The sequence below is a fragment of the Xiphophorus maculatus genome, chromosome 14 (assembly GCF_002775205.1).
Source record: "Xiphophorus maculatus strain JP 163 A chromosome 14, X_maculatus-5.0-male, whole genome shotgun sequence".
Taxonomy (NCBI): domain Eukaryota; kingdom Metazoa; phylum Chordata; class Actinopteri; order Cyprinodontiformes; family Poeciliidae; genus Xiphophorus; species Xiphophorus maculatus.
Genome location: NC_036456.1, coordinates 5877492 through 5899315, shown reverse-complemented (window position 1 = coordinate 5899315; position 21824 = coordinate 5877492). Strand labels below are relative to the sequence as shown.

General features: G+C 40.9%; 1 protein-coding gene across 3 annotated transcripts in view; it reads left to right on the top strand.

Moving 5' to 3' along the window:
- The first annotated feature begins 12062 nt into the window (after window positions 1–12062).
- ndrg2 (NDRG family member 2) overlaps window positions 12063–21824 on the top strand; it is a 38712-nt gene continuing 28950 nt past the window's right edge. Inside the window, exon 1 of one of the 3 annotated variants that reach the window (XM_023346148.1) lies at window positions 12063–12121. The gene's annotated coding sequence lies outside the window, so the exon portion shown is untranslated. Of the gene's footprint in view, window positions 12122–14443; window positions 14960–21824 lie in introns of those variants that run through there. The other 2 variants (XM_023346147.1, XM_005813169.2) reach the window with 2 other exon arrangements.

Below are 21824 nucleotides of genomic sequence, written 5' to 3'. Positions count from 1 at the left end.
GCTTGAATCGGGCGAGTGCGTCCTCGTCGTGTGCGCGTGTCTGTGTGTGTGAGAGGGTTAGGAAAACAGTGAAATCTGAGTTTACACATCAGGGGGAGAGAAGAAGAATCCCAGAGGTGGATATCTGCTAAGTTTCAAGCCAAACAGTCGACGCTGTAGGCGCACGGCTGCATGTTTGTAGAGAAACTGCGCTGTGCTGGGTAAAAACTCGCAAGCCGAGTCCAATCGGTTGGAGAATGTCTGTGAACAGTAATGTTCTTGTCTTGCCTCAGATTCTGGAATTGGATCTGTATCTGGACTTTAACTGGGACATTCGAACACAAGTCCCATTGTAGCTTTGTCTGTATGTTTTAGGGTCAAATCTTCACGCCAGTCTCAAATGTTTTGCAACCTCAAACAGTTCATTTTTTTGCAGAGAAGACATGTATTCAGCGCTTCATTGTTCGTTGAGGAAGAAATGAATCCCTACAGCATAATGGTGCCACCGCCATGTTTCACCATGGGGTGGGGATGTGCAATGGAATGCAAATGAGCTGCACTGTAGTACATCTCCAGGAAAACGCAACTTTAAGGTTGTCGAATCACAAAATGTTCCGTGACTTTGGGAGTTTTATCCACACTTTGTTTTTGTTTTTTGAATGTAGGTAACGAGAGAGGGGGAAGACATGCTGTAAAGGTCATCAGGTCAGGACTCAAACCTGTGACCAGGACTGAAGCCTCCGTACATAGGTTGTGTTTTACCCCTGCACCACCGCAGCAACTCTATCCTCACTTGTTGTTGTTATGTTGCTTCTGTTACAACCTTAGATCAGGAAGATTATTTTTGAGGCTCCTTTTGTCCTGGGTTGTGGGAAACCTCTAACCCACTGACAGGAAGCAAAGCTCCAACAAGTTCATTTAGCAATCCGGAAGGTCTCGAGGTCTGAGGTGTTCCTTTAACTCTGGCTGTTAAAGCCAGAGTGATTCTTCCTGGTGAATCACTGGGAAGAAGCAGTCCGACTTCTGAGGTTGAGGCTTGACCGTAGGAAGGTCCACAAAGTATCGGTCAGTGAGGTGAACTGAATCCATGAGTGGTCTTACTGATGGAGGGAGGACAGGTGAGACTTTGGAAGTTGTCAGAACAACCAGAGTTTATTATAATACGCAAAAGTAGATTCAGTCAACTTTTGCGTATTACTTGTCTTTTTGATCAGCTTAGTTGGAGTATCGTCACATAACTTTGCACTCTGCACATTTTTACATTAACTGAACTTGCGTTAACTCTATAAAGTGAAGCCCACACTATATCAGTGTGAGCTTCATGAGCTTCTTGTGTTTTGAACGTTTGAATTGTGCAGTGGTTGCCCTGCGACTCTCCCCGTAGCTGGGGTGAATCTAAATGAGAGCGAAATGGGGCGTCCACCAAACACAAAGCGGACAGAGAGGAAGAAGAAAAGGAGGAAGGTGAGAAAGAGGAGCAACAGCTGCTTTTTGTTCTCATGTTTCTCAGTGGGGGATGTGGAGGTTAGCTTGTCTTCCTCCTCTCCATCTCTCTCACTCTTTGTAGCCTTTCAAACATGCTAGACCATTGTTGATTTACAGCTATCACGTCCTACAGCCTTGTTCTCAGTTTCAGCGACATTATGCTTCTTATTTTAACATCCCCTCCGCAGCCCTTTGCGTCTCAGCGCGCTCACTTTCTTTCATCGCTCCATCTTTTTTTCTCCCTGCGGGGCGATTGGAGAATGATCCGACTGTATCTGTGGATTAGGTGTGACCCTGGAGGTGTTTCTTCTCAGAGTTAATCTGCTCGGTACAGAGAAATCTGATGATACACTGTGACCCAATCATACGTACAAGTGTCTTTAACGCCGAATGAGCATCGTGTTGTCGTTTCAAAATTCTCTGCTCTAAGCGACATCGCTTCTCACAGGAACTGCTCAGATGGAACGTCAGGCTGTTTTCACAGCTGATAGTCTGGTAGACTCAGTTCGACAGAATGGACACATTTGTTACATTTTCACCAGGTGTGGTTCACTTTCACGTTGCACTGTGTCAAATTACAATAAGTAAGTGCTTCGAAAAACCTGTTTCACCCCCTCACCTGTGGTGGCGCTGCACCAAGAGCTGCTGAAGGAAACAATGACACCAAGCACAGCTTCCTTCTCCATTAAACGTAACCGAAAATTTTTATTTTAGCAGGATTGTAGGATTTCTCTTTAGTCGTTGACAAAAGACTACGAACAATTTCAAACCATCCAAATAAAATTCAATAAATAAATAAAATTTCTCCCGCAAGCGCTGGACACAAATGTTTGTTTCGGAGCGGTCTGCGGTCCGCGTGGCGCTCGAACCGCACCAGAGTTCACTTCAGTTGAACTGAGACCTAGGTTTTTAGTTGGACCAGAGTTATGGACCAGAGAAACTGGTCACTCAACTGGTGCACAAATTACATCATCGAAGTTTTGGCCACATATTAACGCCGACATTGAGGAACACGCCACCACCTTGGCTAGAACCGAACCAAACACTAACCGGCTGGAGTGAGACTTGAGAATGGAGAAGGAGCTTTTGCGTGCTAGAATGGCCCAAACTCAACTATGAATCTGTCTCAAGATTTGCAAACTGAAGTTTACAGAAACTTTCCATCTGCTTAGAAATACAGGAAAACATTTCAAACTCTAGAAGTGCAAAACTGGTAAAGAAACTTACACCTGTCCCTACAGATTAAGGTGATTCTTCATGGTATTGATTCATGGGCTTTATTTAAAAAAAAAAAAGATAGATAGATTGAAAATCATGTATCTTGTTCTTTTCACTTCACAATTAGGTACTGCTCTGTGCTGACCCGTATCACAAAGTCCCAATAAAATATCTCAAGTCTTGTGGCTGTAATGTGACAAAACTCAAAAAGGCTCAAGAGCTCCAGACAACTTAGTCCCACAGCCGTGGATTGTGTCCACACACAGTTGGCAGCGGCCTCGTGCAGCATGTGGTTCTTTTTCACCTACTTGTGCAACAGAACAGTGTTGCAGTCTAATATTAATTTGATACATATCCACTAAAAATAAACACAGCAGCACCGAGTCGCAGTGAGCGGCAGAGCGTCTCTGTCCATACGGTGGAAGCTTGCCTCCTCGTTTTGTAACATCTTTAGGCCCAGCGCCGCTTTCCAAGTTCCAGCGCATTAATATTCATCTGGATAGCTTTAATCTCTCGAAAGTGGGTTATTGGCAAGTGGTATATGTTTCTCCTCTATCCTCTCTGCCTCATTCCCCTGATTAACTCTGCTCCTGTGTCTCAGTGTGATTATAAAAAGGGGCGGGGGGAGAAAAAAAAGTGCATATTCATGTGAAAGATGGGAAGGGAGGCGTGCGTGTGTGTGTGTGTGTGTGTGTGTGTTGGGGGGAGAGAGTTGTATAAGAGATTTAAAGTGGGTGACAGCAAACAAGGGAGACAGAATAAAAGAGACAGCTCTGACGTCACGGGCGCTTTAACTAGGTCAGGCATGAAGTTGTGATGTCACTTACTCCGGAGCCATCCCACTGGGCCAATCATCTGCAGGGACACTCCTCCCTTTTGTTTCCCCCCCAGCCTCTGCACTGGTTTCCAACAGCTGCCTAGAATCAGACATACAGATGCACACACACATCTACACCGTCCTGCGGCTGTAAACATGGATACAGCCGGGGCTTCTGGGAGAACAGGAGAGGGGCTGATCCACAACGAAAGTTAAAAATGACACCAGTATCTCATCTGCGGATGCTTATAGAGAGCGTGGGGGGAAAAGATTCGATGCTATTCTCTCCTGCTTATCATGTATTTATTCATTTAAAACAGAGCGTCTGCTTTGCTTTCTGGTGATTATTAAACATTTCTATACATCTGCTGGGCTGTTCAGAGAGAATACAGCAGTTCGCCAACTCACAGCTCCACAATGTCTTTGCCCCAAACAAAGTTGTGAATGCTTAATGCCTAACTCAAATTCCTGCTTCTTCCCTGTAAAGTTTGCAAATTAGCTCAGAGTTTTTTGGGGGGGGTTTAGGTGGTAGAAAATTGTTCTACTTTTAGGACCAGGTTTAAAGCTGGTCTTTTTAACACTGTATTGCCTGAATTTATATCCAGTTTTACAATAACAAAAAATATGTAGTGTTTTTGCTGTCAATCAGATGTTTTAAAAATGGGCATTATAACCGACCAAGATCAGGTCACGATTTAGTGTCCCCAAACACAGGAAATTTGTCTCAGCAATGATTAATCAGAAAGTACTAAAGTACAGTTTGCAGAACAAGCAAAGTGCAAATGTAAGCAGATTTTTGACCAGACTTGAGTGAAAACGGGAAGAATCGATTTCTCAACAGTGGCCTAATGTGACCTTCACAATTTCTAGACCTCAACACCATCTGTGAATGAAAACTTTTCCAATTTTTTTCTGTTTTGTGACATAATGTTCCTAAGTACATTTGAACTCTATAGGATTTATGAAAACCGTGTCCAATCGGAACAACGTTCAGCAAGCCTTTATGAGTTTGACTGAGAAAAATCTGCAATTCCTTTTTTTTTTTTCAAGGTCTTCATTCTTCTTCCCTTCGCGCTCCTCCATCTCGTACATTTCAGCTCGCTAAGCCTCTTCACCGTCTCAGACGGCACCAAAGAGGACGTCTGCGGCGCGCACAGGGAGCTATTTCTGATGTTCTTTTGACTCCAAGCATCAAACAAATCCACTCTGCCTTCATCAGGACGCAGTGGTGAGGCATTCAAGCCTCCATTTGTGTGGAAGAGAGTGGCTGCGTCGCAGGGAAGGAGCGATTTCAACAGAGCTGCAAGCGGAAACCGACTCGCCTGTGTGTAGACTTCATTTGACGGGGACGTAAAGGGAATAAAAATACAAAAAACACGTGGGTTTGATGCCTTTAAGATCTTTTTTTAATGACCTGCCGAAGTATCTCACGGTAACAAAGAGGGAAATGAAACCCTGATACTGTCAATCTAATTATCACTACATGCAAATATCAGCTGAGCTGTTTCCTTTCTGTGCAAAAAGCTGTGCATGCTCTCACCTTATGTGTTGGCAGATCAAATTAGCCAGAAATTAGCAATTGCATGAAGTGCAACAAACACCGCAGTCCATTGTGTCAAGTTCACATCGTCTCAAAGGTGATTTGGAGTCCCAGATTTAGAACCAGAGGTGATTTTGACACTCCAGCCAAATCAAATAAATCCCCCTTCAAAATCTTTTTTTTTTTTTTGAATTCGAAACAATATGTAGCTACAAAAAAAAAAAGGTTCAGACCCCCAAATTTCCGAAGCAATGTGGATGACGATAGAGTAAGACAGAGAGGTACAGTATTCTGTTGAAAAAATAAAAATCAAAGTGAAGCGCATCCATAAAAAAGTCAAGTCCCAAGGTTTACTACAAATTATCAAAGGATGCTATGCAAACATACTATTAAGGTCAGCAGACTAGTAAAAGACACGGTTGCTCCAGACTGCTAAGATGGGGAACATAGAGGCATACTGAGTGTTTTATGGCAAGTTTCCAACTTATATGAAAGGCAACATTTATGACAGGTTAATTGTGAGTAATAACTGAAAGATGCACAATTTATTGTAATTTTGTGAACATCCAATCTACCCATCCATCTTCTATGTCTACCCTGAACAAGATGCCGACGTTTCGTCTTGTCATGGTGCTGGCAATGATCGATGCTAGCATCCTTGCTGAATTATAAATATCTCATGTTTGCATCCGTTGTTGCCATGATCTTTAAGGTTGTCGCATCACAAAATGTGCGTGAACAAGCTTATTCACTTGGGATTAAAATTTTATGTGTTATTTAATGAAATTGCGAAACTGTGGTTTTCAACATTATCAGAATGTAGACAAAGATTTGCACACATTTTTAATGGAAATGCAGCAATTGACAGACATCTTTATTTCCATTGAATGGTAATCTTTTATAGAAAAAAAAATTATATATATATATATATATATATATATATATATATATTTGCTAAAAATTGTCCCTCCTGTTGTTCAGCCCAAGTTTAATAAGCTAGTTAGCTAGTTTATTAGTCAGGCTAGCTGATTGGATAGCTAGTCTTCATTCAGCTGTTTAATAGACATGTCATCCTTTGGTAATTGTGGCTTTTTTTTCTGTTATGCTTTACGGGGTACCAGAAAAGCGCAGATACTGTTCCATCTGGAACCTTTGGATGTAAAAAAAGAAAAATGCTAGTAAATGTGTTAAAACTTTTAACCCGTTGAAATTAATGTTACTAATTAATCAAAATGAACATGTTAAAGCTCCAGCCTTAGTGGTAACAATGTTTGATTGCATAAAGGCAGTTCAATACTGGTTGTGAACCAGTAGTTAGCTTGTATAGCTTAGCTAGCTTGTATGGCTAACTGTAGCGTATTCGGTAATGTGCATATTTTCCTTTGAAATAGCTGAACAATAACAACAGCTTACCTTACTGTAATAATAATGATGGGGTTTGTTGATTTTCACACCTCGTTTTTCATGACCAGAAGTGTTTAAAGGTAGCCACATTTGTTCACCCTGTAAGAAGGTCAAATTGTTGTAGCATTTCTTCAGCGAGTCGGCCACCAAAGTGCAACATCAGGTTGGAGAGGGCCAATGCTGCTTTTGTGTCTCCCCCTAAAAAAAAACTACCTTTCTTCATTGGCCTTTCTCTGGCATCTAATTTAAAGAAGTTTACACCATAACAAGGCAGTTTTTAACTTTACTTTGGTGTTAGAAAATGGCCAATGCCTAATCATAGTGCATGAAGCTAAAAACAAACATTTTCCTAACACAGCAGAGGCCATGTTTCAAATCACTCTTGAAATAGTCAGTTGTGTTACATTACGGTGCCAGTACACAGTGTCTGTGCTATTTGCTCTCTTAAGCCATTTATCACAAATTACAGTAATACTCACAGGTCTGGCAATCATCCATTACTTTCAACTTCTTTCTTGTTGCCATAGATCCTTTTCCTGTCGGTTTTGTTGCTGCTGTGTTTTGTTCACTTAAGTTTGAATTACCCTCAAGTGTAGTATGTCTATCTACCGGCCGAAAAAGAGACCAGATGGTGTGATTAACATTCTAGGGCAGGGGTGGGCACTCCTGGTCCTCGAGGGCCGGTGTCCTGCAACTCTTAGATGTCTCCCTGGTCCAACACACCTGAATCCAACAGCTGAATCTCCTCCTAAGTGCAGTCAAGTTCTCCAGAGTCCTGTTAACGACCTCATTATTTGACTCAGGTGTGTTGAAGTAGAGATGCATCTAAAAGTTGCAGGACACCGGCCCTCGAGGACCAGGAGTGCCCACCCCTGTTCTAGGGTAATAAGACACGGCGGTGAGAAAAGAAAAGGGCCCCTCATGTGCATACAACCGTCCAATCTGAAAATAACCATTTCACAAGACAGAGCGCAGAACAGAACGACATGTCCATCAAAGGAATTTGTCCCGACTGTTCACGAAGGAACGAGCTGATAATTTACAAGAGTCGGCTCTTCTTTTTCTGATATAATCCTGAGGCAGGTGTGGCTCTGCATGATGTGATTCAGCATAACTCTTACATTTTTACATGGTCGTCTTTTTTTTTATTATTTTGTGATGCTGGCTTCTATACCCTGACAGTTCTAAGTATGTCCCAGTTTTGAGTAAATGTGAAAAAAAAAAAAAAACACATCAACAGCGTCATTCGCCAAATGCAAATATTCTCTGGCAATGACTGAGAATAACATCTTACTAACAGATCCACAGTGCTTTGCACATGAAGGTGTGGCCTCAGTTGGTAATTAAATTTGAAGGCTGTTAATTGCTCCGGATAACTGGGTTGCATGTAGGTAAAAGGTCAAAGGGAGTCACTGAAGCTAAATCAAAGAGTGACCTTCTAAAATAACTCGATTAAAGGGAGAACACACCCACCACAGGTCTGTGGGAAACTATTTGCCTCCTCACACATTTTGTTTTTGATTCATTGTCAAAAAAGCAACCTAGTTCAATACAAAAAAAATTTATTTCTAACAATGCCGTTCAATTTTAGGGGAATACATTGTCGAAACCGACCTGCCCGTATGAATAAGTAATTGTGCCCTAAGCCTAATAACTGGTTGCGTCGCTCTTTGCAGTAATGAATACTCCTGAGCGTATCCAATAATTTTGGTTGAACCTTGTGGAAGACATTTGTGCCACTTTCCTTACTATAATTTGTTTCATTTTGCAACACTGGAGGAGTATGAACTGTCACAATCCACAAGAGTTTGTTTTATTTGTCACATATGGTGTTCCGTACTCAATTCAATCTTAAGTTTCAATATGCCACAAGTTAATATTTGTTGTTTTCTCACTATTTTCCCCTCATTTCTCCTTTTCCTTCTCAATAATCCTTCCACAGCTGCAGTTCATTCATTTAATTTGGTAAACCAATGTTTCCATAATCACCTCCTCAGCGGCAGCTAACGTCTGTCCGATTAGGGTACGCCTTGTCAGATCCTCCCGTAGTCATTCTTTCCTCATTTGCGGTCTGGACCTTTATTTTTCTTTTTAATAAATGACTACAGAAAGAAGAAACAGATCAAATGTGTTTTGTCTTTTCATTAAGTGGCACAATTGAGACATGGAAAGAGAGCAAAATTGGGGATGACTCATGTCTCACAGTAACAAGGCATACGGTACTTGCAGACAGTTTAATTCAAACACTACGCATCTGAGCGATCAAAGGCCACTGCGTTGCAGATTATTCATTTATATTTCTTTCTCACAGACATCAAAGCGTTATCGGTAATGAAACTTGTCTGGAATCTGAAAAGAACCATGAGACACCGTTGAAGTTCGGATGATGAAGGTGACCGTCTCCCTCGAGCCAAACAGGAGTCAAACACAGGATCAGCATCCAGTCAGTTTAAAAGTAAGGGATCTTGTGGGCAAAAAGTGTGAAAATGGATATTTTAGAAAGTTGAATTTACATTCAAATGCTGGAAGGAATAACGCAAAGACAAACAGTCCTACCAGTGTTGTTTGTTGCACAGACAGAATAGGCAACGTAATGACTCCTTGCCATGTACACAGTAATGCTTCGCAGGTCTGCCTGGTCTTTCAAGTAAGCGTGTTGCCTTTGATGTGCTCTCAGTTTGAACCGTGTGTGTGAACTGGTTCGTGGGAGTGGAAGTCACAGTGCTCCGTTATGCTACTCTGTAAGAAAAATGTCAGGAAACAAACAAAACAAAACAAAAGAAATCCTGATAGAAAATCACCAGGATGTTTTCTGTTAATTGTAAGGACGTTTCCGTCAACTGTAACGCGCATTTTTTTATCGTGATTTAACAGTTTATCATGTTTAATTTATTCACATTTCTGTTAATCCAAAGCTGGACTTATTTGTGTTTTTGAAGATGTTTTATTATTATTTTTTTTGACATGATAACAATAGAGCAAAATCTTTCTCCAATCTGTAGACAGCTGAGCTTTTGTTGAAACGGAACAGGTGATGAATTCTTTTCCCCTGTACTGGAGTTGTTCATTTGGTGAAAAACTTGGACTTAGCTAAGGTTGCCCTTGGTTCACTTATGCTAAAATCTCATTTAACAGCATGCTGAGTTATAACACGCAGACTGGTATTTGATTGGCACAGTGGGCGAGCTTGATTATAATAGAAAGGTGGGCAGAGGCAGCCGTCTACCAAAAAGACAAACTGCTTTGCTAAGTTTAAAACGGACCCCGTTGTTACACAGACCTTTATAGATATTCTTGTTGAATATCTATAAAGATATAGATAGTCTTTACAGATATTCACAATGTGTGCGAATGCTTCTCTGCTTGCAGAGCTAATTTAGCACCGAGATGCAACGTCCAGCTCACTTTTCCATGTCGCTCAGCAGCCCAAAACAAGCAGCAGAAACCAAACAAGACTATTTTCACACCGATTGTTCTCCATTACTCATTCGTTTCATTATCCATAAAACTCTGTATTACGGTAAATTAAGAAGCCATAATTCATTGTGGTTTATGAGTAATGGATCTTGCTGCATCAGAGTGGTTGCATCCATAGTAAGCCTGGATTTGAAATTGAAATTTCAGGGTGATCAGATCAAACATCGGTCAAGACAAGATGGAAGTGAAGTCTGAAATATTACATTTTACTTATAGGGATCTCAGCCTGTCGGAAAGTGAAATAACCCTTTAAGGTTTTCAGACACGGGACTGGAAATGGAAGTCAAGAGATTCAAACGTTAAGGCTAGGAGGCTGGACTAAACAATTTGACAACAACAATAAGTAAGGCTTTGATTGAACTAATCCAGGTATCTTTGCAGGTCTGGTATTTCTTGGTGTTCAGTCAGGATCTCAAACTCAAACATGGCCGACCTGGAAAAACTGCTTACAGCTTATATACCGGATTTTCAACTGAATCCGCTGCACACTTAGTACAGTACGCTGTGTTTTGTGAACGTGTTGTGACACCCTTGAGTTAGCTTGCATTGCTAAGAGAAATTAGCTTAGTGATTTTCCAAAAAGGCCACGTTTTCCTATTTTTTTATTTGAAAAAAAATGATTACCTCAATAATTCAGCTTTTCCAATACATGTCACAACTTTTGTAGAGTAAGATAACACCTGCCTTGCACTGGAACTAAAGGGCCATTTTTTATGAACATCTTCTATTTGTAATTCAGTTTTCTCAGATTCACTCGAGCCAACAAAAGCATAAGAACCTACGCGTCCATCAAAACACACCGGACAATCGGACATCACCTACACATTTTAATATCGTGTTTTTGTTTTTTTTTATCTCTTCATCTCATTGAATTCTTCTGAAAAATCAATGGGTGCCAATAAGGAATGTCTGCAGACACCATTGAGTCGATGAGTGCAGTAAAACAACACTCCTCTGTTGTAGGACTATCCGTGGCTGCATGGATGCTGTGCCAGTCTGCGGGCGGTTCTTTACGTCCGTACACCATTTTAAGAGTTTAATCGTTCAGAAAGCAACCTGTTGGAAACAAACAAACAAAACTAAAGCTGTCAGCTAAACCGAGACTGGAGCATCACCGACACCTTCTACGTGTGTTTATGTAAGAAAAGCAGAGCAGGGCAGTCTCAAAAACAAACATGTTTTGCTTAGTGAATGAAAAAAATACCACACGCTTGACGGTGCACTGAAATAATTTGCAGTCACTAACACAAATTTGTGCCAAATCAGCTTCTTTAAACAGAGACACTCAATGCTTTCTCTGAAAGAACTTAATTATATCAACAGTCGCACATCAATATACACCAGTAAGCTTGTTTTGGGTACCGTTTCACCTCTTGTCACCATCACGCAGATGTTAACAGTGGAGAGTCTTACGTCACCCGGAAGCTCCTTAATCCACCCGGGCCGACCCAGCTGTGAGGCCAAGATAAGCAGTGACCACTGATATGTGATTGCACAAATTACAGCAGCCGTGCAGATCACCGCCTTGCTCTCACCAACGAAGCCCAGGCAAACAAAAAGAGCTGCTTTTTCCTTCACGTTCACCACCAAAACTCCTTCCCCTCCTTGCCTCTGAAACAGAGACGTGAAGTTTGAACATGTGACAACAGAAAATGCTGTATGGGCTGAATTCACGGCAGCACGTTTAAACGTGTTGCTGTGCCGTTAGTGTGTTTCTGGTGGAATATTTGGAGCGCCACAGTTTGACAGCAAGCACAGGCTTGAGGATCATTATGTAAGGCGGCTGCGGGGAGATTTAAAACGACCACAAAAATATTGGCTTGGCAGAAGCAACACGTCAGGGTTTCTACTCCAAGCTGGCCCGAAATAGTTAAAAAAAAAAAAGATTTTTATAGAATGATAAAACACAGAGTAAGGAATTCCATAAGAAGATCTTCTATTCACACAATCAGCACTGTTTGCCATCAGTCCTCACGGGACTGTTACATCATGTTTTCCTGTTCTCCAGCCGTAGCTGGCGAACACTTGTAGGAAACAACGTGGTCAGCTAATGGCAAGACAAATATGATTCTAAGCGTGTCGCTTTGGGGCGGAGAAAACTGTGACCCTGCTTACATAACCCTCAGAACCAATGAGTGATGCTCTGTTTTTCAGCAGCTCTGCTCCTGGATCCGGTCCGCGGCCAAACGCAGCCAGCGCAGGCAAGGCTCGGCCGGGGATTACACGTGTCGTGTTTATGTTTCCCGTCTTCCTCCTGCGTGAAAGAACTTCACTGTGGGGTTTTATACGGAAAACAGATTCAGCCTGGCGGTGTTCGCTGCGTCGCGGTTACATAACTAAAGGTTTCATGAGCAGCTGAAGGTGTGAGATCAGAATACACATTCAGGGCCAACTGCTTCTGATTGCCACTCCGCTTTTTACGTGGATTCTTGTGGTGTTGTTGTTTTGCTTGCCTTTCCATCTGCACTTTTAAGATTAACTTTCTTGAAAGTCAAACCGTGGACCGGGTCAACACAGGACCAATGATGACTTGCCTTTTTTTAACAAATATTCTCTCCCTGTTCAAATAATTCATTTTTTTATTCAAATTGGAATCTAAAGGAAGACCAGATTCATAGTGTAACCTTTTCACAAATTTTCCATTTTTACTGAACCTTTAGGGAGAAAAACTTATTGTCACCAGTGTTATTAATCATCGGTCCTTAAAAACCGAAGAGGAAAACGGGCCACCGATGGAAACCAGCTTGCTGACAGAGATAATCAGAGGCTCTGGCCCAGCAGAGATCATGTCAGACCAATCAGGTTGGCTCCGTCCCGAGGGGCCCCCGTATGCTCACCATATATCGTAAACATAGAGCCTGAAGGGAACGTGGAGCTTTTCTTATCTAATTCGGTTGAATCTTCTTACGGTCGACACCCACAAAATGATTTCAATATATGGACAATGGCACACTAAATATACACTGCTTTACTATTAACTCTGTAAATACATAAAACTCGAATCGAAAATGTTTAGCCACCTCTGATGAATCTACGCAGGTAAAAACATTTTAGTGGGAAAATATTGAAAAACGATAATGCTATTTGTTAGGAGAAAAAATATGAAGTTAAAAATTAAGACAAGGCACGGTATCAGTGAGGTCCGACTCATCTAGACCCAGTTTTACTGGACAAACAGAGCGACGTTCTGGCACATTCTAGTAAAGACGCCCAGCATAATATTCCACACAGCATCAAAGTTGATAAAACAAAAACCAATGCATTTTATCACAAGCGATGCAGCGGATTTGGAATCTAAGAGACCATAATAGTTTTTTTTTTGTTTGTTTTTTTTTTAAAGCTGGGACGAAAATATCCACAGTACTGTGACCGTGTCCTCGCTCTCTATTTCAATGTGAGCTTCAGTTGCCAAAAGTTCATGCCAAAATTGATCTGATGGCTGGAAACTGGCTGCGCAGCATGCTGTCGCACAAAAACGCAGACACTCAGGAACAGGTATTTCAACTCTGCCGACTTAAAAACACCTTGGACTTACTACCCGACTTTTAAAAAGCTCTGCAAATATGTTCATGGATGTGAAACCGGACCTTGATCTTTATGTCACGTTTCGGTTGCGTGTTTTGCTTAGGCTGTCAAACTTGAGCATGTTGGCTGTGTTTTTAAATGTTCGCCACTTGTGGGCCAATTTTAGGAAAGCAAAGTGGTTCATTTTAAATTGTTTTAGAACCTCTTTAAACGCCTTACCAGAATTTCAAGCTGCTGGTCTTTTTTTTTTTTTTTTTTCTGTCTAGGCTTCAGATTGCTCTTCCAGTTCCCCTCACTCTCACTGACAGGTCCAAATCAAACTAAATTATTTAGGGGCAAAATGGGCAAACCTTGCTCAAAATATTGAGTAATTATGTTCTGTGGGATTTTAGTCATGTTAAATTGGAATAAATGTGGGGGTGTTGTAATTTATTCCTCACCAGATATTACGTTTTTCATTTAAAAATTACAACAAAAAAAACTGATAAGGTAATCAGTCTTACCTGGAGCCCAATTGTTCAAGTTGATTTTAAATATCCACATGCCCAAATGTTATAAAAGCTTTTTTTTTTACTGTTGTATATTAACAAAGCTTATAAAATGTATATTCACAGAATCAAAGTCATGATAATATGACCGATAAATAAACTTCAGTACAGTTTCGTGTCGTTTTGCGGATTAGTACGTACTTATCTCATATTCTTAATGTTTTGATGGGGACATCTGTGGTGATATTGACACTATAGGGCGGCAGAAACGCAGCCGCTCGCGACACGTTACAGAGAAAGTGGGCTCGAAGTCGCGGCTGCCGTTTTGTCGGGCTCCTCCAAGTGCGGCCATTTTCCCCTCATCCTCCCCGAATCTTCAGCTCCAGGTGCGTTTGTTTACCTGCCTGCTCGGTCCCAGGCGGGAACGCTCGCGCGCTGGGGGGGCTCTGCTCCGCGAGCGCCACAAGGACGGGCTGTACCACCGCAGCGATGAAGAGGAGGGGGGGGGGGGGGGGAGTCAGCGAGTGAAACCAGGCTTTTTCTGGCGATATTAGCTAAACAGTAACTCTAGCCCCCGGGCGCAAACCGTAATACAAACAAAATAAGATTTCTAATGTTTCTAAAGAAGAATAATAAACTTAAAGGGGTTTTAGTCGTCAGCTGTTCCGTTTGTAAGTTTCTTTCTCCCCCCCCCGTTTTCAAACTCCGAGGCTCCATCTTGCCTTTTGATTGACCGCAACATATAGTTTTTTTTTTCTGGGTGCTGAATTTTTCCCCCTGCTGGAAAGAAATAAGGCAACAGTGGAAGGCTGGGAAAGAAAAAGGCACGGCGGAAAATAAAAAAAAAAAAAAAAAAAAAGCGGTGGAAGAGAAAGTATCATAACAGGAGCTTCGCGGAAAAAAGTGGAGGGGACAGGTTGGAAAAAGAGCAAGAAGAAACTGAGCAAGTGGGGAAGGAGACTTGCCATATAATTTTCTTTTTTGGAGTCCGTTCATTTTATTGACAGCGAGCTTCACGTTAAAAAGGTACGTCTCTGCTTATTTTTCTCTTACGCGCGCACCACATTATTGTGAAAGCCTCCGTTTGTTTCGTCGTTGCTCTTGTATTAAACTCTGTTGCAACAGTGAATAATTTAAACGTCGTCTGCTTAGCTGGAACGTGTTCAACTCGAACCGCTGCAAGTTTTTGGTGTCTGCTCGCACAATAAATTGTGTTTTTAATTAACGCGAGAGCTCGTGGCGGAGCGTGTTATTGATGCGCACATGTGGCACAGCCAGCGGGCTCTTTGTTGCTCCAGCCTCTTGCTACAGTAAGTGGCCGCGGCATGGCAGGATATAGGCCCATATTGACATTTTCATACCGCACGAACTTATGTGATATATGGAGCGCCCCCCTTGCCCCCTCCTCTGCTCTCCTTCCTCCATTTCTTTACTGCCTTTCAGCCGCATCCATGCTTGTCTTTGTGCAGTAAAACAGTCCACTCCACAGGGCTGCAGCTCGAGGCTGTTTTCATGCTCCGGTGCTTTTTATTTACGCGACTGCGAGGTTTTTTTTTTGTTTGTTTTTTTTTTTCTCCTCTAATTCTTTTCCTCCCAATGCGAAGTGCTGGGAGGGAGCTGCCACATTACCAAAAAATGTGTCAATGTCAAATGGAGGTGTGTCCCCTGAGTGTGGCTTTAGTGGCCCCCGTGTTGGCTCGGATATAAGCGCGAGAGAGACGACTGACATGAAATGTCACAATAAAGGTCCATTTTCACGAGGAAACCCGCGGGTAGCTTTTATATGTAGCCTCTTCTTGGGTGCTGTTTTGATTCGGTTTGTCGCGCTACCTAGAGGCGCACACGTTCACTCACACGGAAGCTCGCGCGCAGCTCCTGTGAGTCATACCGCATTTGGACGCTCGCGCTGCTTGAGCGAAGTGAGTGGAGAGCCCCTGCGTGCTGACAGCGTGCACGCGCACACTCAAATAGCCTCTTCGAAAGTAGGAATTGTGTTTCTCATTTGTTTTTAATTTAAATGCTCAAAGTTGTTGGTTTTTTTCTTGTTTTTTTTTTAAATGCGGGCGCACGAGGACACAGGAAACGCACCTGTACCTGCACGCGCTATGACAGAACTGATGAATGGGCGACGATGCAAACACAGCCACGTTCAGGAGAAAATGCCCCGGATTTTTTCTTGCTGGGGCGTGGTGTTTATTCAGCACCTAAATCTCCATGTTTATAACAAACATCAAAATGAATGACTACAGCAGGAAGTTCATTTCTAAAAATCAAATACAAATGAGACGATTTAAAGGGTTAGTTAGCAAATTTTCAAATAGGTAATTCCTGTTTCACTTCTTGCCCTGTACCACTTTTTTTTTTTTTACAAATCTCATTTTTGAGCTGTAGCCTCCTCTCTACATTTTGCCATTCAGGCTGGGAAGTTAGAGAATCCCAACTGAACGCAGCATTGCTTTTGATAAGGTCTGACCTTTGCCTGCAAATGCACTCACAAATGTCATTTTCAAAAGGCTTTTTAGTTTGATGTGTTCCAATCAGGCGTGGAAACTAGCACCTGCTACGGTGCGGCTGAATTCACAAAGTGGCTAGTAAATTTGATCAACCCCCAAGCTGAAGTGGTGGGTGTGCAATTTGAATATTTCGAGAGTATGTAACAATAACTATAACTGATGGACAATTGTGGCTAAATAATAATACATTTTATTTTTGTAGTGCTTTCCTAAAAACTCTAAATACATTATAGGAACCAAACAAAAATCACACTAATTCGTGTTAAAGTTAAGACTATTTGCTTGGAACTAGAAGCAACCATATGGCTGTAAGTTAGAGTCTAGCTCCCTCCTTATGTTGATGTGCCTTTGGGCAATGCACTTAATACCAAGTTTCCTACTGATTGGTGTTTGAATGTGTGGATTTTTGTTAGTGTGGCTGAATGAATATAGGAGATACATGGTGTAAAAAGCTTTGGGTGGTTGATCATATACAGCATCATATACTTTCAGTTCATTTACCATCTTTGGCACCAATGGGCCTCAGTAGACTCTACTGCATGCCAACATTTCTCAACAAGATCCAATGGATTAATATCTCGTTAGTTGGTCAGAGGTGTGTATTTCAAAAACTGTACAATTTCATAATAAGCACACCAAGATGAAAAAAAGTAAATTTCCAATACAGGCTTTCGCAAATATACAACATCTTTAAAATTCTTGCAAATCACTCAAACATTATTGCTTCTATATATATTGATCAACTGGGTCACTTGATGTAAGAGAGGCAATAAAGATTTAAATGAGATGGGGGGAAAATAGTAGTAATCAATGCCAGCCACACAAAGAAAATGTTTGTTAACTAATGATGATTTTGCTGATTTGGCAACTTTTAACAGTCTGACGTGGATTCTGATGCAGTTTTATTAAGTCTGACTCTGTTTCCCTAAGGACTGAAACTACAATTGAGGTTAGCATTACAAAATCAGACAGAGACACTGCTAAAGCTACCAGGGGTTTAACATTGAATATATGAGCCAGAATATGACTGGAGAGACGATGGCTGCTAATGTGGATGCTGAGGCTGAAGTTGAAGTTGTACTCCTGGTTGTAGTTTTGTATTTAACTACAGCTAGTAGTTGTAGTTAAATAGCCGTTTAAGTATAGGTATTCTACTTATACGGCCTGAAATGGATAAGTAACATGCCAGTGTAGTCACACTGTTACACAAAATAATACACAAATCCAATGTATTTTGCATTTAGCATTAGTGCCTAAGCCGAGTGGAGAGCTTTATTCTGTGACTAGACAGAATAAAAAACAATTAGAAATGTTTTTCTTGTTTACTTGCTATAACTGGTTTTCAGTTTTATCATTTGTTTTGTATCAGTACCACCCCTTGGATCAATGCTGGGGACTAACTGGTTCAATTAGACCCACTGCCAATGTTTGCTGTTCATTCTTGGCAGGTGTGGTGAATGGTGCAGTGGTTTCGCAAATCCCTTGAAAATAAACTCCTCATCACAAACCACTACCACAAGATTGTGTTGCCAAATTATCCAGTAATTTATCCAGTACTCTCACATACAACTCAGATTTCTTGCTGTCATCTTACAGAACACAAGCAAACTCCACTCAATAACAAATGTGCATAAAAACGTAAGCAGTTGCATTTAGGGATGGAAGATAAAAACCGAATTTTGATTCATTGACATGAACGATCACAAACATATGAACTGGATTACATGTAAGTTATGGTTAACGCATAGATTACATACACATCACATTTGCATCAAATCAAATGGATGAGTGTGACGCTATGAAAATATTTGAAACACAGCCATGAGAAGCTGTTATTTGGCTCCACTCAGACCACAACAGTGCCACAACAGTGCCACAACAAACCAGAAGAACATTGGACTGGTGATGATGAAGTGCTGCCTAACTCGGAGAATTCAAAGCTAATTACAGAGTTCATTGCAACGGTTGCCACGAAGGGTTATTGGAAAGCAATGGGAAGTTGTTTTGTTTTTGCTCTATGGAGAGTTCTTTGGACGTACCATACCACCTCAAAGATATTTCACTGAATCTGCTACAACAACACCAAAACAAAGTGATGGGATCACAAGCAGGTTTGCTGGCTCTAACTTTTGATGCAGAGCCCGGTTTTAATCAGCATGTCATTGTGATTTACCGGTACTTTGACACAAGGGCTTGGCTCTTGTCCAAGTCATCATTGCAACATTTTCAACATGACTGGAATTCTAAATAGTTGGTTTTTTTAATGTAGGTTTTCATTTTTAACCCTACAAGCTATCTTATCATGTTCCCTATCTCTATGTGCTTCAGTTAACATCATATTGTGATTCAACTTCTCTTGTGCTTGTGAGCTGATTGCATTAGTGGAAAGACATGACTGTACACTTCAAAGCATTTCTGCTCTTCTAATCTGCTACAAAGCATGGTTTATTTATTTAGGTCACGGTAACAAATGGTTCTGCAATGCTTCCTTTGTGTTCGTACGATTATTGAACAGATGCTGGGCTGTAGAAGAGGCACTTCCTCACCATTAAGGGTATTTCATTTTGAAAAACGATGACATTGATAGATGTCACAATGACTCTCCAGACTGGAGGATTACTAATTAGTTTCAACATTTCATCGATAGACCCAACAGTAACAACCAACCTTGGTGGCACCATGATGCTGGTTATCAACTCATAAAATTCATCAAGGTTTTCAAAATATGTATTTGTTCTTGTAAAATATGAACAATGAATGGCTTTTGATAAACGTCTTACATAAACACGCACCTTAAGAATCACTCAGGTCATTAATAATGAGCTGTTCAGTAGTTGCAAGATTTAATCCAGGCTTTGAAAATATAAATCATATTTCAGAAGCCAGTCAGGTGAAATGTTTAGACAAGTTCCAGTTACGTTCCGCCGCATCTATTATAAACATACATAAATATATAAGTGAAAGCTAGCTCAGTCTGAAACCAGGGTTAGCGCTGATTAAAATACTCTGCCACATGTGAATTACATCTGTAAATGTCAGAGTTGTAATAATATGTTCAGTTCAGAATAGGAGAAAAAACTATTTTCCTCTTGAAAACAAATCAAGCTCTTTATTTTATTTTTTTGGGGAAAAAAACTAAATAATTCTCCTTTTTTTGTTTTCAAAATAGCATGAAGGTTTCCGAAATAAAGGTTTATGTTTTAATAATCTGATATCAGTATAAAAAACCCAGTCTCATGATTTAACTGTATATTTAATGTTTTTTAAAATACATAAACCAAGTTTAGTTTAACTCTTTTGACATAAATTTACAACATAATTTCAAAGCAGTTGTACATCACAAATGGTCCCAAATCAACTAAGATTCCTCTAATGCCAAAACAGCCCCAACTAAAACTGGCTTATATGTGATTATTCTTTGTATCCTTTCAAATATTTTGATTCAAAGATACTTTGTTTATTCCAAGTAAAGTAATAACCCTTGTATCTCACATCATCCCATATTATCAGAGTCGTTATGAATGGTGATGCTGTGGGCAGGAATGGAATCTGGCAAGCTTGATTTGACTGTGGATTTTTCAGCACTGATGTGGGTTGTGAGAAAAGAAGCAATCTTATTTTAAAAAATGTTTGACAGTTCTAGTTGAGAACATGAATGATTTATAAGTTGGCTATTTCAGTTACAATGAGAAAACTTGCATTTTCAAAAACAGTACCAATTCCCCATATGTTTAAATAACATACGAGACGATCCTGTGAAGTGAAACGTTGACCAATCGCCCGCCATCAGACCAAGGATGCTGGCGACCAGTGTTTCACTTTCAATGAGCTTTCAATGAGCAATATTAACACTGTTGACGTGCGTATCTCGCTGTTGATTTCCCACTTTTCTTCTTGAGCCGAGTCATACACATCTGTCGGAGCCAAAAATAAACTCCTGAGCTGAAACACTTGCCCTTTGCTCTGATGCAGCGTCTCTTGAGTGTGTGCGGTCCGGGTCCATCAGTCATCCAAGGAGATAAAACTCGCTGACATCATTGCCGGGTGATAGGGAGGTGGCACGCATTTATGAACCCGCTGAGAAGGCCGTGAAGTGATCAGACAGCAGACAAAAACTGAAACATTTTGTCGGGTGCTAAAAGACGGTGACTGTATTTGTTAACCCCAATCAGCCATGTTCTATCGTCGCCACACTATTGAACTCAGTGGCGGCTATTGAACAAACCTGACCTCGTTATTGATTGTTGTGACATCACTGGACTTTCCCAATGTCCATTTTGCACTCAGATGGCAACCGTTCCACTCAGAGCAGACGGCAAATATTCCAAATAAATATTTATTTTGTTTGGCAAAGAACAAACGTACTTCCTCAGGTAGTCCTGAAAACCAGGGCAAATACAGACCGACACCTTGTCTGTTGACTCGACCAATATTAACATTTACTCACACAGTGTTTGCTGATCCGTCAGTGTTGTCTCCAGGGAAGCTTGATCTGTTAGGTGAGTAATGGCTCTACAGAAGCATAAGGCTGACAGTTCTGACACTGAATACTAAAGTGAGTTATACTGGGAAATTTATATGTAAAAGAAAAAAACAAAAAAAAAAAAACCATTGACAGTTTCATTTTGAATCAGAGATACTGATTCAGAGATTTTGTGTTGAGTTTCCAAGCTCTGCTTTTGTAACGTTCTAACAGGTTAAATATTTTTTACATTGTTTTCCAGTATAACTGTACAGGTGGAGAAAAGTTTGGAAATGTCACAATCCTGCAGGTTTGTGTTTTCATTTGTCTTTTGATCATTTCTTGGTGTATTTTTGTTAGTTCTTTCCATATTCAGTTGTCATTTTTGACATAAGGATTTTGCAGTACTCGTTCATTCCTTTGTGTTTAGGTCCTTATTTATTTTTGTAGTCCGTCCTTTGTGTATTTAAGGAGATGACATGAAAACCTCAGAAGACACTGACCGCAACTTCCTTCCTCACGACATGTAAACAAAAATGGAGTGGCCTCGGATTTTAGCGGTTGCATGATTTCTAGTTTGTCTTTGGTAAAAGACCACAAACCATTTCTCCCGCTAGCTCTAGATGCAAGTGTTTGTTTTGGTTGTATTTGCCCACAATGCCCTGCGCTACAGTCCGTTTCCTGCGTGTGAAGAGGTCTCCAGTTCGCTTGCTTTGAATATACTGTATGCATTCAAAACTTTGTGTTAATTAGTCTCCCTCCCTCACTTTCTCCCAGCCACAGCTGCAACTGATTGTGTCTGATTAGCCCATCTGGTTCTTCATTTCCCACCCCTTCCTCAGTACATAAGCTCACCGGTTTTCTTTGTTCATTGTTGGATTCTTCTGTTACATTCTGTCTTTCAGTTTTATCGGTT